The sequence below is a fragment of the Berghia stephanieae genome, chromosome 3, assembly GCF_034508935.2.
Source record: "Berghia stephanieae isolate SIO BIC M18660-M18661 chromosome 3, UCSD_Bste_1.3, whole genome shotgun sequence".
In the NCBI taxonomy this organism is placed as follows: Eukaryota; Metazoa; Mollusca; class Gastropoda; order Nudibranchia; family Aeolidiidae; genus Berghia; species Berghia stephanieae.
In genome coordinates, this window is record NC_088362.1 from 23,622,613 (window position 1) to 23,638,104 (window position 15,492).

General features: G+C 36.2%; 2 protein-coding genes across 7 annotated transcripts in view; one reads left to right on the plus strand and one right to left on the minus strand.

The window, feature by feature from the left end:
* Nucleotides 1-4,668, minus strand: part of LOC144967384 (uncharacterized) — a 78,747-nt gene extending 74,079 nt beyond the window's left edge. For 5 of the 6 annotated variants that reach the window (XR_013644378.1, XR_013644380.1, XR_013644379.1 and 2 more), the window contains exon 1: nucleotides 4,007-4,094. The gene's annotated coding sequence lies outside the window, so the exon portion shown is untranslated. Of the gene's footprint in view, nucleotides 1-4,006 lie in introns of all 6 variants that reach the window. The other variant, XR_013644376.1, reaches the window with a different exon arrangement.
* LOC144967385 (uncharacterized) overlaps nucleotides 1-15,492 on the plus strand; it is a 56,563-nt gene that overhangs the window by 22,014 nt on the left and 19,057 nt on the right. The gene's annotated exons all lie outside the window — the stretch shown is intronic.

The following is a 15,492-nucleotide window of genomic DNA, read 5'->3' on the forward strand; positions in this document are numbered from 1 at the left end:
GCTGGTAATAATGGGCAGGGTGGGCAAATACCAGCCTGTTTTTTTCAAGTTATATGCTGTATTACCAGGTCCGAAATAATCAAATCTAAATTAGATAATTTCAAAAGTTACTACTTAAAATTGATACTTTGTACTGAAATCAATTTGTGTGTATTTTTGATAGATTGCGAATCACCATGCATCCCGTAATACATAAACCAGGATACGCTCCTGTTCTTTTTATCACCCCCCCCCCCCCCCAACCACTCCACTCCACTCCGCCCACATCGTCATCTCATCGTCACGTCGCCTGACGGTGATTTTGCTGTCTGGCCTCTCTAGTACTAGGTCGGGCTAATTCAAATGAGCCCACCTTATTAACCAGTGTACACTAAATAGAGATTTTGGCAAACGAACTTTTTCTTATTTATTGCCTTACTTGTGCTGGGGAGGTTCCAGTATTGAATTAAATTTATTAATTTACTAATATTATATCAATTTAGTATTAGTTTGTGTTGTTTTAATATATTTGTTTATCCATTTAAATTATTTCTTTTTTTTCCCCTCGTTTTCTTTAGTGTTTCTCAAAACTCATTTATTTAAATTGTTTTCTTATTTGTTTGTTGTTGTTGTTGTTGTTTTTTGTTGTTGTTTTTTGTTTTGTTTTTTAACAAATTAATTTGTTAATTCTTTTTTTTTATTATTCTTAAAGTAATTACCGCTGTATTTTTATTGCCAGACTAAATAATTTTGCAAAACAGTGTAATTTTCTATTGTATTCCCTCTAATAAAACAAAACACTTTTATTCAAAAGTCACGACTAAATAAATATATAAAATACAACCACCATTTTGGTTTTCTCAACAATTGAATTAGTATACGAGAAATACTCTTCTGAGTAAGGAGATAGTTGAATTCTAAGTTATAGAGGAAATACGGAAGGGTGGGCAGATTCCGTACTTGCCCGTCCTGAAGCTAATACATACATAAGATGGTTCGCGATGAAGAGGCGGGAAGCAAGGGATTGGTTGGGTAAGGAGCAAAGATAACACGGTAATTATTGTGACGATAGTCAAACGAATACATGAGGAGAGATTGGTAACATTATTTTGTCTTAATTATATTGTATGAAGTATTGGCGAAAGCCTAATATTAAATAAACGTTGTTTTTGTTTGTCTTATTTTGACTATGGAACTGATACTGATACTTGTCATAGCAGACCTGCCTACTTTAGATAGGAAAATAAAAATCGTAGTTTTCAGGGCTAATAAAATCGTAGATATTTTAACTACCCTTTAAAAAAAATCACCGGAATTTTCGTCTGTTTTGATAGATATCAAATTTTAAAAAACGAGAAAAAATAATTGGAAACGTAATAATGATGGTGATGGTGGTATAGTGGTAGCGGTGGTGGTAGTAGTAATGATGATGGTAATATTATTATTATTATTATTATTATTATTATTATTATTATTATTATTATTATTATTATTATTATTATTATTATTATTATTATTATTATTATTATTATTATTATTATTATTAATATTATTATTATTATTATTATTATTATTATTATTATTATTATTATTTTATTGTTATTATTATTATTATTATTATTATTATTATTATCATTGTTATTATTATTGTACGTATTGGTGGTATTACTATTGTTGTATTTTTTTTTGGTGGTTATTAATGGTATCAGTTTATTGTTTGGTCCCATTTGCCATTATTTTCCACTTTCATGTATGTGGTCATCAAATTGTATGATTAATTGGCGAAAGCCTAAGATTGAATAAATTTTGTAATATCGTATGGTAACCATCATTGTCGACGACATCGTCGTTGTCATCATAATCATCATCATCATCATCATCATCATCATCATCATCATCATCATCCTCATCATCATTAACAACAACAACAACAATATTAACAACAAGTACAACAATAGAAATAAAAACAATATCAACATCACCATACAATTTCCGTCATCGTCTCCACAACTATCATTCTAACCAACAGCACCACCAAAACCACTACCATAATTACCCCTCACCGCCTCGTCTTCCTCCTCCTCCTCCACCACCACCACCACCGCTACCACTATTCCAACCACTATCACCACCGGCACAATCATTCTGACCACCAAGACAGCAGTAAAAATTATGCAATTTGAGCTCTGAATGAAACTCGAGTCATATCGCTGTTGTTGCTTCTCCATGAAAACTTTAAGGTTACTACGTACTACTGAAAACCAGAAATATGTAAAAGCAATATTAATATCGCCGTTGAGGGATTAAAGCATCTCTTTAATTTTTCGAGTGAAGGAAATGGACTTGTATTGTCAAGGTGTTGTCGCATTATGTCTCGTCGCTTTATTTTTTAGTTGTATTCTCTTTCGTGATTCATTTTTGATTACGTTTGGAAGAATTAAAATCTACTGGTATTGTCATTTCATTGTGAATGTGATTATTGGTGGTTGAAATATTTTTTGTTTAAAGGCGAAAAAAAAAATCAAAAAAAATTTTTTATTAAAAAAAAAAAAAAATAAAAAATAAAAAATATATATCATATATATATATATATATATATATATATATATATATATATATATATATATATATATATATATATATATATATATATATATGACCGAATCCTCTTTGCCCAACCACTGTAAATAGGCTAGAACCGCCACTGCCACTATAACAAAGAAAGTATTCGACTGGAAGGAACCCTCAGGGCAGAAGATCAAGGGGGAGGCCACGGGGAACGTGGAGAAGAATTGAAGATGCTGATATGATATACAGAGAAGTGATAAGACATGGAACGAGATTTAAAAAAAAAAGTTAGCCCAGGATAGAAAGGATGGAAATGTTTGACTGTGGCCTATACTCTGATCCAGAGTGAAAAAGGCAATGATGATGGTTTTTTTTTTGCATCGCTTGCGGCCGCAAAAAATCGCAAAATATCACTGATTTGCATTGCGGCCGCAAAATCTGCAAATGTTTTTGCAAAGAAATAACCCCAATAATAATAATAATAATAATAATAATAATAATAATAATAATAATAATAATAATAATAATAATTATTATTATTATTATTATTATTATTATTATTATTATTATTATTATTATTATTGTTGTTATTGTTGTTTTGTTCTTATTGTAACGACTGAGTTCAGACTTCGTTACTTCAATTTATTATCAATCATATGGTAAATTTAAAAATAAATCTGTAATACGACCAGCTCGGACGGAGTTCTTTCAGTAACCAACTAACACAAAACAATCGTCTAACAATGTTCCTGGGGAACAAAGAGGGCTTAAACGTTCGCCCAGTCAACATTCATACTCACATGCAAAATATGCACAACACCAAATGCGTAACTTTATATATAGTTTGCGCTTTGCTAAGAAGCTCACAACATTGCCATCCGGAAGTATATTGGACCAACACACCATACTGTGTGTAACCTTGAACGTTTATAGTATGGTTAATACAGTTTAGTGAGAATTACTCATAAACCCGGATGGCAAAAAGCAATAACAAAAACCCGAGTGACATCAACTTCATACTTTCTATAAAGAATTCTAACATAATTACACGCAGCTACATTCACACATAGCCAAATAACTCCAATACATTACTATAAATTACATGTTACATATATCATGGCCAAAACTATATATATATTTTTTTATTGTTCACGTGCGAGAAATTCTGTGTCTACTATGTCTATGTATTTGTTAGTGGTTTTTGTGTGAACAAGTATGTCCAAGTGTTTGTTCTTTTATGTTTGTTTGTATATCTGTTTGCGTGTGTGTGTGTGTATGTGTGTGTGAAAGACAGATAGATAGATAGAGAGAGAGAGAGAGAGAGAGAGAGAGAGAGAGAGAGACTTTTTATTTTATTTTTTTGGTTTTAGTTTTTGTTTTGATCTTGATATGTAAACGTGTCGCAAGCTCTGAAAAACCTTTATAAACAAACATGATAACGTGTCTAGCGTTAACTCACCCATTATGTTTAGTCCCAGTTTTCACAGTATCATAGAAACATACTTCCGTCACACATGCCTAATTATAGAACGCAAACGTAAACATCGATAAATCCATAACCAGCACATAACCAAGTCTGATGTCACGCGCCTGGCAACGGCGGCCATCTTGGTTCTAAACAAAGAAAATCTTTACTTTTTATTCTTCATGCTGGCGAGAACTTTTCATTCCCATTTCATATGCCTTGTGATCCGAATGTGTAAAAGTCAAAACATGATCAAATTGATGGGGTTTTTTTCCTCTGGATACGCTTTTAAGCTCGCCGGAGAAATATTTCATACGGCGTCCGCCATTGTTCCGATAGTTTAGAGCCAGTGTTACTAAGTTACCATACGTCATTAGGAAGGAAGTGACGGTACGACTATTGAATCCCACCGACTATATCCGTAGTGTATCCGGGTTACTTTTACCCCATGCCTATTTATTACATTTTTCTGAGACAAATTAAAGGCGTAGTATCAAAGCTAATGTTTCTAATTTATGCATGTTTATGACAGTTGAATGAAACTATCTATTTACATGTTCTCTAGGATTGAGTGAGTTAAACAACTTGAAACAACCAGTTCGCCGACTGCCCAATGATGTTATACTTCATCGCGTGTCTTTAACGATCTGACGCCCGTGGTTAAAATATTTGTGGGAATTTCCAATCTCTATTTTTAACATCAATCCCGACGGCCTCGTGACAGATCGTTAATAATGACGTCTACTACTACTAATAATAATATTATGTTTGCAAGTCCTCTGCAATTGATGCTATGCGTTTATCCAAAAAGCTCACAACATTCGCCAGCCGGATAAAATAACGTACCAACACACAAAACTACGGAACAAGAAAGGAAGTAATTAGGAAAGTGCCAGAAGGCAATAACAATTTCGAGCCCGCGACCTTACTGCTACGACAACTCCGCCTGTCCGGGGAGAGCGTGGCTCTACCGTATGAGCTATCCACCATTCATGTGTAACCTTGAACGTTTATAGTCTGATTGATAGAATTTAGTGAAAACTATTTATTAAAAAAAATGGCTAGCTAAAAACAATAACAAAGAGCTGAGTGACGTCGATTCCGTTCGATCAATAAGGAACGGTAACATAACTCGGGCAGAGCTCAAGCAGAAAATATACAGAGAAGAAATATCCAAAGTTTCCACTAGAAGTTCTACTGATCTGAATAATATGTCGACCGAGACTGAAAACCAATCAGATGAACCGAGCTTTATATACAAGACCGGTGTACCACGCAAGAATGACTCTTCCAAAAAAAAAAAAAAAAAAAAAGATAGAGAAAATTGGCGGTCGCGTGGCCCCCCCCCCCCCCCCGCCTTATTCTTGAGATAAATATCGTTTTGATTTCATTACTTCATCTCATTGTCGCTCTCTCTCTCTCTCTCTCTCTCTCTCTCTCTCTCTCTCTCTCTCTCTCTCTTCCTTTGCGCGCACACACGCAGACACACACACACACACACACACACACACACATATATATATATATATATATATATATATATATATATATATATATATATATATATATATATATACACACATGGATTATGCCGACTGAAGAAGTGTGAACTAAAGGAAAAACACAGAAACGAGTCGTCTCGGCAAAAAATGTGACTGAAAATTTATATTGTATATATATATATATATATATATATATATATATATATATATATATATAAATATATATAAAAGGAAAAGATGTAGAAAAAGGAGAAGAAGAATGATGATGATGATGATGATGATGATGATGATGATGATGATGATGATGATGATAATAATGATAATAAAGATGATGTTGGGGCATTTGTAAACGCAAGTGGCTGCCTTGTAATCGATGCGCTCACGCACTGGTAATTGCTGAAGGTTGAAGAGTAGGAGTGTTGCTTCATCGCGTCGCTTTTTTCTCATGATAAGGCGTGCAGCATTGTTTTGGACTCTTTGCAGGCTCTTGATGTTTTCTGACGTCGCACTGAAGAGTAAAGCATTCCAGTAGTCCAATTTTGAGAATAAAATAGAAGTTACAAGCTGCTGACACGCTTGTTGGATAATAAAGTCCCTGATGGAGCCGATCTTTTTCAACTCAAATACAATTTTAAGGCCTTTCACTTGATCTTTCATGTGCAGGTCAGAGTCCAGAATGGTACCTAGATTTTTTACGTTGTATAGATAGAACGAAGATGACGTCACTCTGGTCTTTATTATTGTTTTTTGCCATCCGCGTTTATAATTCTCACTAAACGGTATTAACCAGACTAGATATGATCAAGGTTACACATAGATTTCTGTGTTGGTCTGTTATATTTCCGGATGGCAATATTTAGACTTCTTAACCAAGCGCATGCTATCTATACAAGATTTATTTTGTTGTTGTCGATTGTAATCGTGGAGTTTTCGATTTTTTTTTTATGTTGTTTTTGCTCCCGATAGCAAGAACTTCAGTCTTGTCTCCATTTAATTTGAGACGATTTGTACACATCCAAGTCTGTATGTTGTTTATGCATTGTTCTCATTTTTCAATCGATGTTGCAATTTGTTTGGTTGGATTGGTGTCGTAAATTTGACTGTCGTCGGCATACATACGATAATCAAGCCCATTTGTCACGAATAATTTTTCCTAACAGGGATGTGTACAAAACGAACAAGACTGGGCCTAAAACAGACCCCTGAGGAACGCCAAAATGAATTTATTTTTCGTTGGATTTTTTTATTTCCTATCATAACTATCTGTTTCCGGTTTTGGAGATACGGTTGGAAAATGCTGAGAACCGGTCCGTTTATGCCGAAAGAGTTCTTTAGCCGTGCAACAAGAATTAAGTGGTTGATTGTCTCAAATGCAGAAGAAAGGTCCAGGAGACAGAGAATCGAGATGTCTCCACTGTCGAGGACACCTAAAAGATCATTCACTACTCGTATAAAGGCAGTTTCTGTGCTGTGTCCTTTGCGATACGCTGACTGGAACTGTTCTTGAAGTCCGTTTTTCGAAAGGTGTTTTGTTAATTGTGTGAGGACAATTTTTTCGAGCAACTTTGATAGGAAAGATAGATTTTATACTGGCCGTTAGTTCCTTAAATTGTCTGAGTCGAGCCCTTGCTTCTTAAGAAGAGGTGTAATGAGTGCAGTTTTGAAGCAGTCGGGGAAAATACCCGTTTTTAGGGAGGAATTTATGATGTCTTGTATTGATTGACTGATAGCGTCCATGGAAATTTTCAGCATATTTGTTAGAAAATAGTCGAGTTCGCAAGATTTGTTTGGCGATGACATGGTCAAGGACTTTACGTCTTCAAGAGATACTTCTTCAAAAACTGTCATTTCTTCACCGATAAAGTTGGGATTATTTTCATCAGTGTCGTGTTGGTCGAGGGATTCGCGGATTTTTGAAACTTCGTCTAGGAAAAATTCGGAGAAGTGCTCTGCAAGAGCTTTGTCATCGCTGTGCGTTGGAAGTACAGGTGTATTATTCTTTCCAAAAAGGGTGTTTGTAAGGCGGAAACATTGCTTTGAATATTTGACTTCGTTTAATTTGCTTCTAAAAAAGTCTCCCTTTGATACTGGCCGATAGTAGTAGTAGTAGTAGTAGTAGTAGTAGTAGTAGTAGTAGTAGTAGTAGTAGTAGTAGTTGTAGTTGTAGTAGTAGTAATAGTAGTAGTAGTAGTAGTAGTAGTAGTAGTAGTAGTAGTAGTAGTAGTAGTAGTAGTAGTAGGAGGAGGAGGAGGAGAAGGAGGCAGACTGTACAATACGAACGAGAAAATAAAATGGTGATTTAGGCCATTTGTGTTGTTTCCCTTGAAACTCGTCTATAAAAGGACTCGGTTATAACAGAGCTTTTAGGCTGGTCCTACGATCACTGTTATACCGAGGTTCGACTGTATATCCCATTGTGTACTTTCCGATTCGTCGCGTACACATGCACTTACAGAGAGAACGTCAACATAGCATTGCGCATGTGTCTCTGTTATCAACTCAGGAAATATATCGTTTGGTTAATGAGATATCACTTTAAAAATGTTATTATATAATACATACTTTTATAAAATAAAAATATAAACAATAAACATATTTTGATGAAAAAAGATCGCTGAGAAACGATTTACCCGTGAACTTTTCATCAAAAAAAGTTTATTGGTTATATCTTTATTTTATAAAAGTATATAATAACATTTTTAAAGTGACATCTCATTAACCAAACGATAGATTTCCTCAATTGATAAGAGAGACGCATGCGCAATGCTATGTTGTCGTTCTCTCTGTAAGGGCATGTGTCGCGTGTGGGTTTACATTAAATCAATAACGATAAAGGAGTGAGTCGTCACTGAAGCGAAACATGTGCAACAGTCACATTGCGTGTAGTAGGCAGGTTAGCGCGTTACTCCGGCATGTGTGCATTGTCACTACATACAATAATAATTCTAAAACCGTTAAGGATAGGGCTTTCCAATAATAATTGGACGAAATCGGAATTGATTGATGGGTAGGATAAATGATTTCTTCACTTTTGCGTTTTGGAATTCGAACTCCCAAGCTCGTGTCAGTGGTTGGGAATACTTCTGGAATTCCAAAAAGCAAGAGTATAAGAATCGTATGCTATCATTTTTGTTAGCCGTGGTGAACCAGTTATAAAATACCAATTCTTCTTCTTCTTCTTCTTCTTCTTCTTCTTCTTCTTCTTCTTCTTCTTCTTCTTCTTCTTCTTCTTCTTCTTCTTCTTCTTCTTCTTCTTCTTCTTCTTCTTCTTCTTCTTCTTCTTCTTCTTCTTCTTCTTCTTCTTCTTCTACCATCATGACTACTACTACTACTACTCCTACTACTACTACTACTACTACTACTACTACTACTACTACTACTACTACTACTACTACTACTACTACTACTACTACTACTACTACTACTACTACTACTACTACTACTACTAGCAGAGCTGCCAACCTCTCCTGACAGAAAGAGGAAATTGGTTGCCAAAAAGAGGAAGATTTAAAGGAAAAGAGGAAGATTCAAGTACGCGAAAAAAACAAACAAAAGTACTTACATTCCCTAAATTTGCAAGTTATCCATAAATGTCCATACACCCAAGTCTGTTATAATAGTCACTCCTTCAGTTTATCAATAAAATTGTCTCAAAGCGTTACTGTTGCACTTCTTTGTTCTGCTCATGTTTATGCACATCTAAAATCTTCACTTCACTCATTTTAATTTATACTTAATTCAAATATTTACATAATATTTACATTATATACAGTCCAGTATATGACACTGGTTTAGTCCTCTTTCAAGGAAGCTGCAGTCGCAGACTTGGCCTTGATGAGCAGCTCCTTGAAGATAGGGTTCTTGAAGGATTAGTGACCCCATTTTGCTTTGCAAATACTGATGGACTCTAGCAATTTGTTTGACATGCTGGCCCTAAAATCAGTCATATTCCTGCTGGCTAAGCTGAACAGTCTTTCACATGCTGCATTTGGATGGAAGATGGAAAATATTCCCAGCATGGAACGACTAAGCAAATGAAACTTAGCAGAGCCAGTTTGTGTTTTGGCACTAGCCAGACGAAACCAGTATTTATCCACTCTTTCTCCATTGAGCAGGGTCGTTGCAGATGATTGCCAATCTCTAAACTGTCTGAAGAGAATATCCATGACCTCATCAGTACACTGGCCTTCTTCACAGGTAACTAAAGATGGAAATGTGTCCACAAAAAATTCTAAAGATGCCATCCTAGCCACGACTTTGTTGTCTGGATTAGCAACAGATGTATGCATAATTGGTTGTGAGTCTAAATTACACTTTGATTGGAGATAGACAACAGCTGTCTTCAAGTAGTCTCTAACACACTTATAAAATTCTTTTTTGGCATCTTCTCCAATTTCCTTCACCAATTTCCTACATCTATACCCAACATCAATTTCACTTGATTGCAGGAGATTTTTTGTGTCATTGACATCAATTTGCAGCAAATCTTTACCTTGCAGGTAAGAGGGTTTTACAAAACGTAAACATAAATCATGAATAATGGACTTCATGATGTCAGCCATTTTATTAATTAGAAGCTCTGATGACTGCAACAATGCATTAGCATTCCCAAACACCCCTACAACATTGTCCAAAAACATGGCATAAGCCTTTACCTCGTCACTTAAAAGCTTCTTCAAAATACCCTGTGCTTTAGAGGAAGTTGACTTTGAAATTGTCTCTTCTAACAACTCCATAAACAAGGCCGATATTGGTTCCCAGAGTTCTAACAGACGAGATATACAAGGTCCAAGAGAGAGCCATCTTGTATTTACATGTTTTAACACTTCGTGACTGCCACAACCAAGAATTTCCTGAAGTTCCTTCAATCGGACAACTCTCTTTGACGACTTATTAAGGAAGAAATAAATGTCTATTAGAAGTTGATACAGTTTGTGTGGAAGTGCATTGGCAGCTTTCAATGCAGCTAAATTAATCCTATGGCAAGGACAGCCAACAACAATAATATTCTCATTTTCCTCGCGGAGAAATGCAGAGACACCAGACTTTTCACCCACCATGACAGAAGCATTGTCAGCACTAAAACTTATGCAATTCTTCAAATCGAGATTAAGATCACATATGTCTTTTTCAAATGTTCAAAGATGTATTTACCAGTGGCTGTACTCTTAGACAAGCTATCAACAGAAACTAAATGTCACCACTTCTTCTTTCTCGTTATCAGCATACTGAACGATAACGGGAAACAGTTTCTCATTTCCTCCCTCTGTACTCAGAGAAAACACACCACAAGTATTAATCCCTTTAACAGTTTCTTCTTTTTCTTCATTGGCCATCTGATGAAGGATAGCCGTTGTCTTTGTCCTCCCACACCCATACTTGTTTGCCACCTCACACGAAGGAAACAGTGACTAAACAGATCGCCTGCATCATCGGCGATGGCAATAGGCAGATTCTTTTCTACTATAAACTTTGTGAACATAACCTCCGCCCTAATAACACTGAAATCTTCCTCAACTGGTTTGGCTTTGAAAAAATGATGTCAATGAAGGTGTAGAGGCAGGTGCCTTGCTTGCATCGATGTGTTTTTGTGTAGCACATTGTTTTTTAATGTCATAAGCACCACCCGAACGTAAACTGAAATGGCAGGAACAGAATGCACAAAATGCCATTGCTGAACTCTTATCGGAACGATGAATTCCACTAAACTGTTTTTCATACTCCTGTTTCCACGATTGCGAATATTTTCCGCCTACCTTTGTTTTTTTTTGTTTTTTTTTAGAGAGAGGCTCTAGTGATTCAAGAGAATCTTCAGGTCCACGCTTATCCATTATGAATTAACACAACACAGTTCAATGTCTAAGAATTTAAAAACTATCCCAAAAATGCACTGCCCGAAATAAAATCCCAAAAATAGACGAAGAGCTTTCAAGATGCAGAGAGTGGTTAGTCTAATCTAGAAGTCTAAGGCACAGAAGATGTTCCATTCCAACGTCCAAACAGCAACAAAGACTGAATCACACACGTGGAGCAGTGAAGTGATCATTGTTCAGCTTCACTTTACACATTGATTTCATTGGTAAATGTGAGTATTGAGTTACAATCATTACTCAACTACATAAAATTATATATTCGATACCACAGTAATAGTAATGCAGTGATGCATTCCGGGCTCCGGGCAACTTCCGTGAAATTCCGGTGAGGTAAATTTGTTCCAAGGATACCGCTCCCCCCCCCCTCCAACCACCACACATCATCACTGACACTAGTATTACAACCATCATCACTACCACTACTACTGCAACCACCATCACATCATCATCATTATCACTACTGCTACAACCACCACATCATCATCAGCACCACAACTACTACTACAACCACCACCACCATATCATTGTCACTACCACAACTACCATCACTATTACAACCACCACCACCACATCATCATCACTACCACAACTACTACAACCACGACACCACATTATCACTACCAATACTACTACACCACCACCGCCACATCATCACTACCATTACTACTACAACCACGACCACCACATCATCATCACTACCACTACTACTACAACCACCACAACCACATCGTCGTCACTACCATTACTACTGTAAACACCACCACCACATCATCATCGCTGCAACCAACACTACTACTACAACCACCACCACCACATCACCATCAATACCACTACTACTACAACCACCACCACATCATCATCACTACCACTACTACTACAACCACCACCACCACCACCACTACATCATCACTGCAACCACCACTACTACTACTACAACCACCACCACCACATCACCATCATTACCACTACTACTACAACCACCACCACCACATCATCATTACCATTACTACTACAACCACCACCACCACATCATCACTACCACTACTACTACACTCACCACCACATCATCATACCACCACTACTACAACCATCACCACCACATCATCATCACTACCACTAATACTACTACAACCACCACCACATCATCATCACTACCACTACTACTGCTACCACCACCACCACCACCACATCATCATCACTGCAACTACCACTACTGCTACCACCACCACCACTACCACATCAACATCACTACCACTACCACCACCACTACATTACTACCACTACTACTACAACCGCCATCACCACCACCACATCATCACTACCACTACTACACAACCACCACCACCACATCACACCACCACATCATCATCACTACCATTTGTACTACAACCACCATCACCACCACATCATCATCACTACCACGACTACTACAACCACCACCACATCATCATCACTACCACTGCTACTACGAACACCACCACCACATCATCATCACTATCACTAGTACTACATACAACCGCCACCACCACCACATCATCATCACTACCACTGCGACTACAACCACCACAACCACATCATCATAACTACTATTAGTACTACTACTACTACTACTACTACTACTACTACTACTACTACTACTACTACTACTACTACTACTACTACTACTACTACTACTACTACTACTACAATCACCACTACAACATCATCATCATAATTACCACCACTACTACAACCACCACCACCACATCATCACTACCACTACTACAACCATCAACAATACCGCAGTATCATTACCACTACTACTAATACAACCACCACCACCACCACATTATCATCACTTCCACGACTACTACTACAACCACCACCATATCATCATCATTACCACTACTACTACAACTATCACATCATCATCACTACCATTTGTACCACAACCACCATCACCACCACATCAACATCACTACAACCACCACCACATCATTATCACAACTACTAATACCACTATACCACCACCACATCACTACAACTACTACTTCAACCACCACCACCACCATTATATCATCATCACTACCACTACTACTACAACCACCACCACCACATCATCATCACTACCACTACTACTTCAACCACCACCACCACCACCACCACCACCATATCATCATCACTACCACTACTACTACAACCACCGATACCACATCATCCTCAAAACCACCAGTACTGCCATCTCTACCATTAGGTTGTGGTGCTTTACTTCATTTGAAATAAGGAAACTTTGGGATTGTATTTGGCAATGTGTTTATGTATCATAATATAATTCTAATCAATTATCTGTTTAGAACTATACACTATGTAAACACAATGCCAAATAATCTTCCAATTGCTTTTTCTTGTGTGCGGAAATTCCTCTTTCGGCATTGAAATTCCTACGAGTGGTGTCTGAAACTCCTGTGAGTCAAATTTAATAGAGCAGTAAAGTTAGGTGCCCCAAACGTAAACAATAACAAGTTGCTAGTGATTTCCGTTAGGGACCGGAATAATTTACGCACAATATAGGTCTCCCAATTTTGTAGTTTGAGTTGTAGGCAATACACTTACAGTATTGAAAATATGTTTACATAAAATCTAACAGTTGCAGAAATAATAATATAAGGCTAAATTATTATGAAAATCAGGCTCCGAATAATTCTCGTTTTGTTCACACCAGCGCAATAATTTGCTCTGGTCTAAAAATAGATAGACTGTAACTTTTGATAAATTTTAGAAAATTTTACCTTTTGTTCCATAAAATATCCATATCTAGACATTATTTGATGCATGATCGAGTATTTATGAATATGTGTTTCTTTTGCCACCTAACAGCCACATTTTAAAGGTTATTTTTTTCTATTATTTACATTGGAACGTGAGCTGTCAAGACAGGAACATGTGGTTTGCCACGTGCTTCTCGACCTTTGTTTACGTTTGGGGCACCTAACTTTACTGCTCTATATTGGCGTCTCTGCGATACCCGGTATTAGTGTAATCGCACAGCACATAAAATGTGACCTGAATTGAAGTGAGTAAAATTATTTTTTGGAGCCACGCAATATACAATTGACTAAATAGCCAATCCGAGACCGACGGTTGAGTAAAAAGTGGACAAAATGAGGGAAAAAGCGGAAAGGCGGACAATCGAGTGAAAAAGTGAACAATTCCTTCTTTTTTTTTTGCGGTAGGTTTGCAGCTCTGAGTCACTACTACTACTACTACTACTGCTGCTGCTGCTGCTGCCGGTACTACTGATACTACTACTACTACTACTACTACTACTACTACTACTACTACTACTACTACTACTACTACTACTACTATTACTTACTACTACTACTACTACTACTACTACTACTACTACTACTACTACTACTACTACTACTACTACTACCTACTACTACTACTACTACTACTACTCTGCTACTACTACTGCTGCTGCTGCTACTACTACTACTAATACTACTACTACTACTACTACTACTACTACTACTACTACTACTACTACTACACTACTACTACTACTACTACTACTACCACTTACTGCTACTTACTACTACTATACTACATACTACTACACTACTACTACTACTATACTACTACCTACTACTACTACTACTACTACTACTACTACTACTACTACTTACTACTACTACTACTACTACTACTACTACTACTACTACTACTACTACTACTACTACTACTACTACTACTACTTACTACTACACTACTAACTACTACTATACTACTACTACAACTACTACTACTACTACTACTACTACTACTACTACTACTACTACTACTACTACTATACTATTGCTACAGTACTACTACTCAACTACTACACTCATTCATCATCATTGTAATCATCATCATCATTATATTATTATTATTATTATTATTATTATTATATTATTATTATTATTATTATATATTATTATTATTATATTGTTGTTGTTGTTGTTGTTGTTATTATTGATAATAATAATAATAATAATAATAATAATAATAATAATAATAATAATAATAATAATAATAATAATAATAATAATAATAATAATAATAATAATGATAATAATAA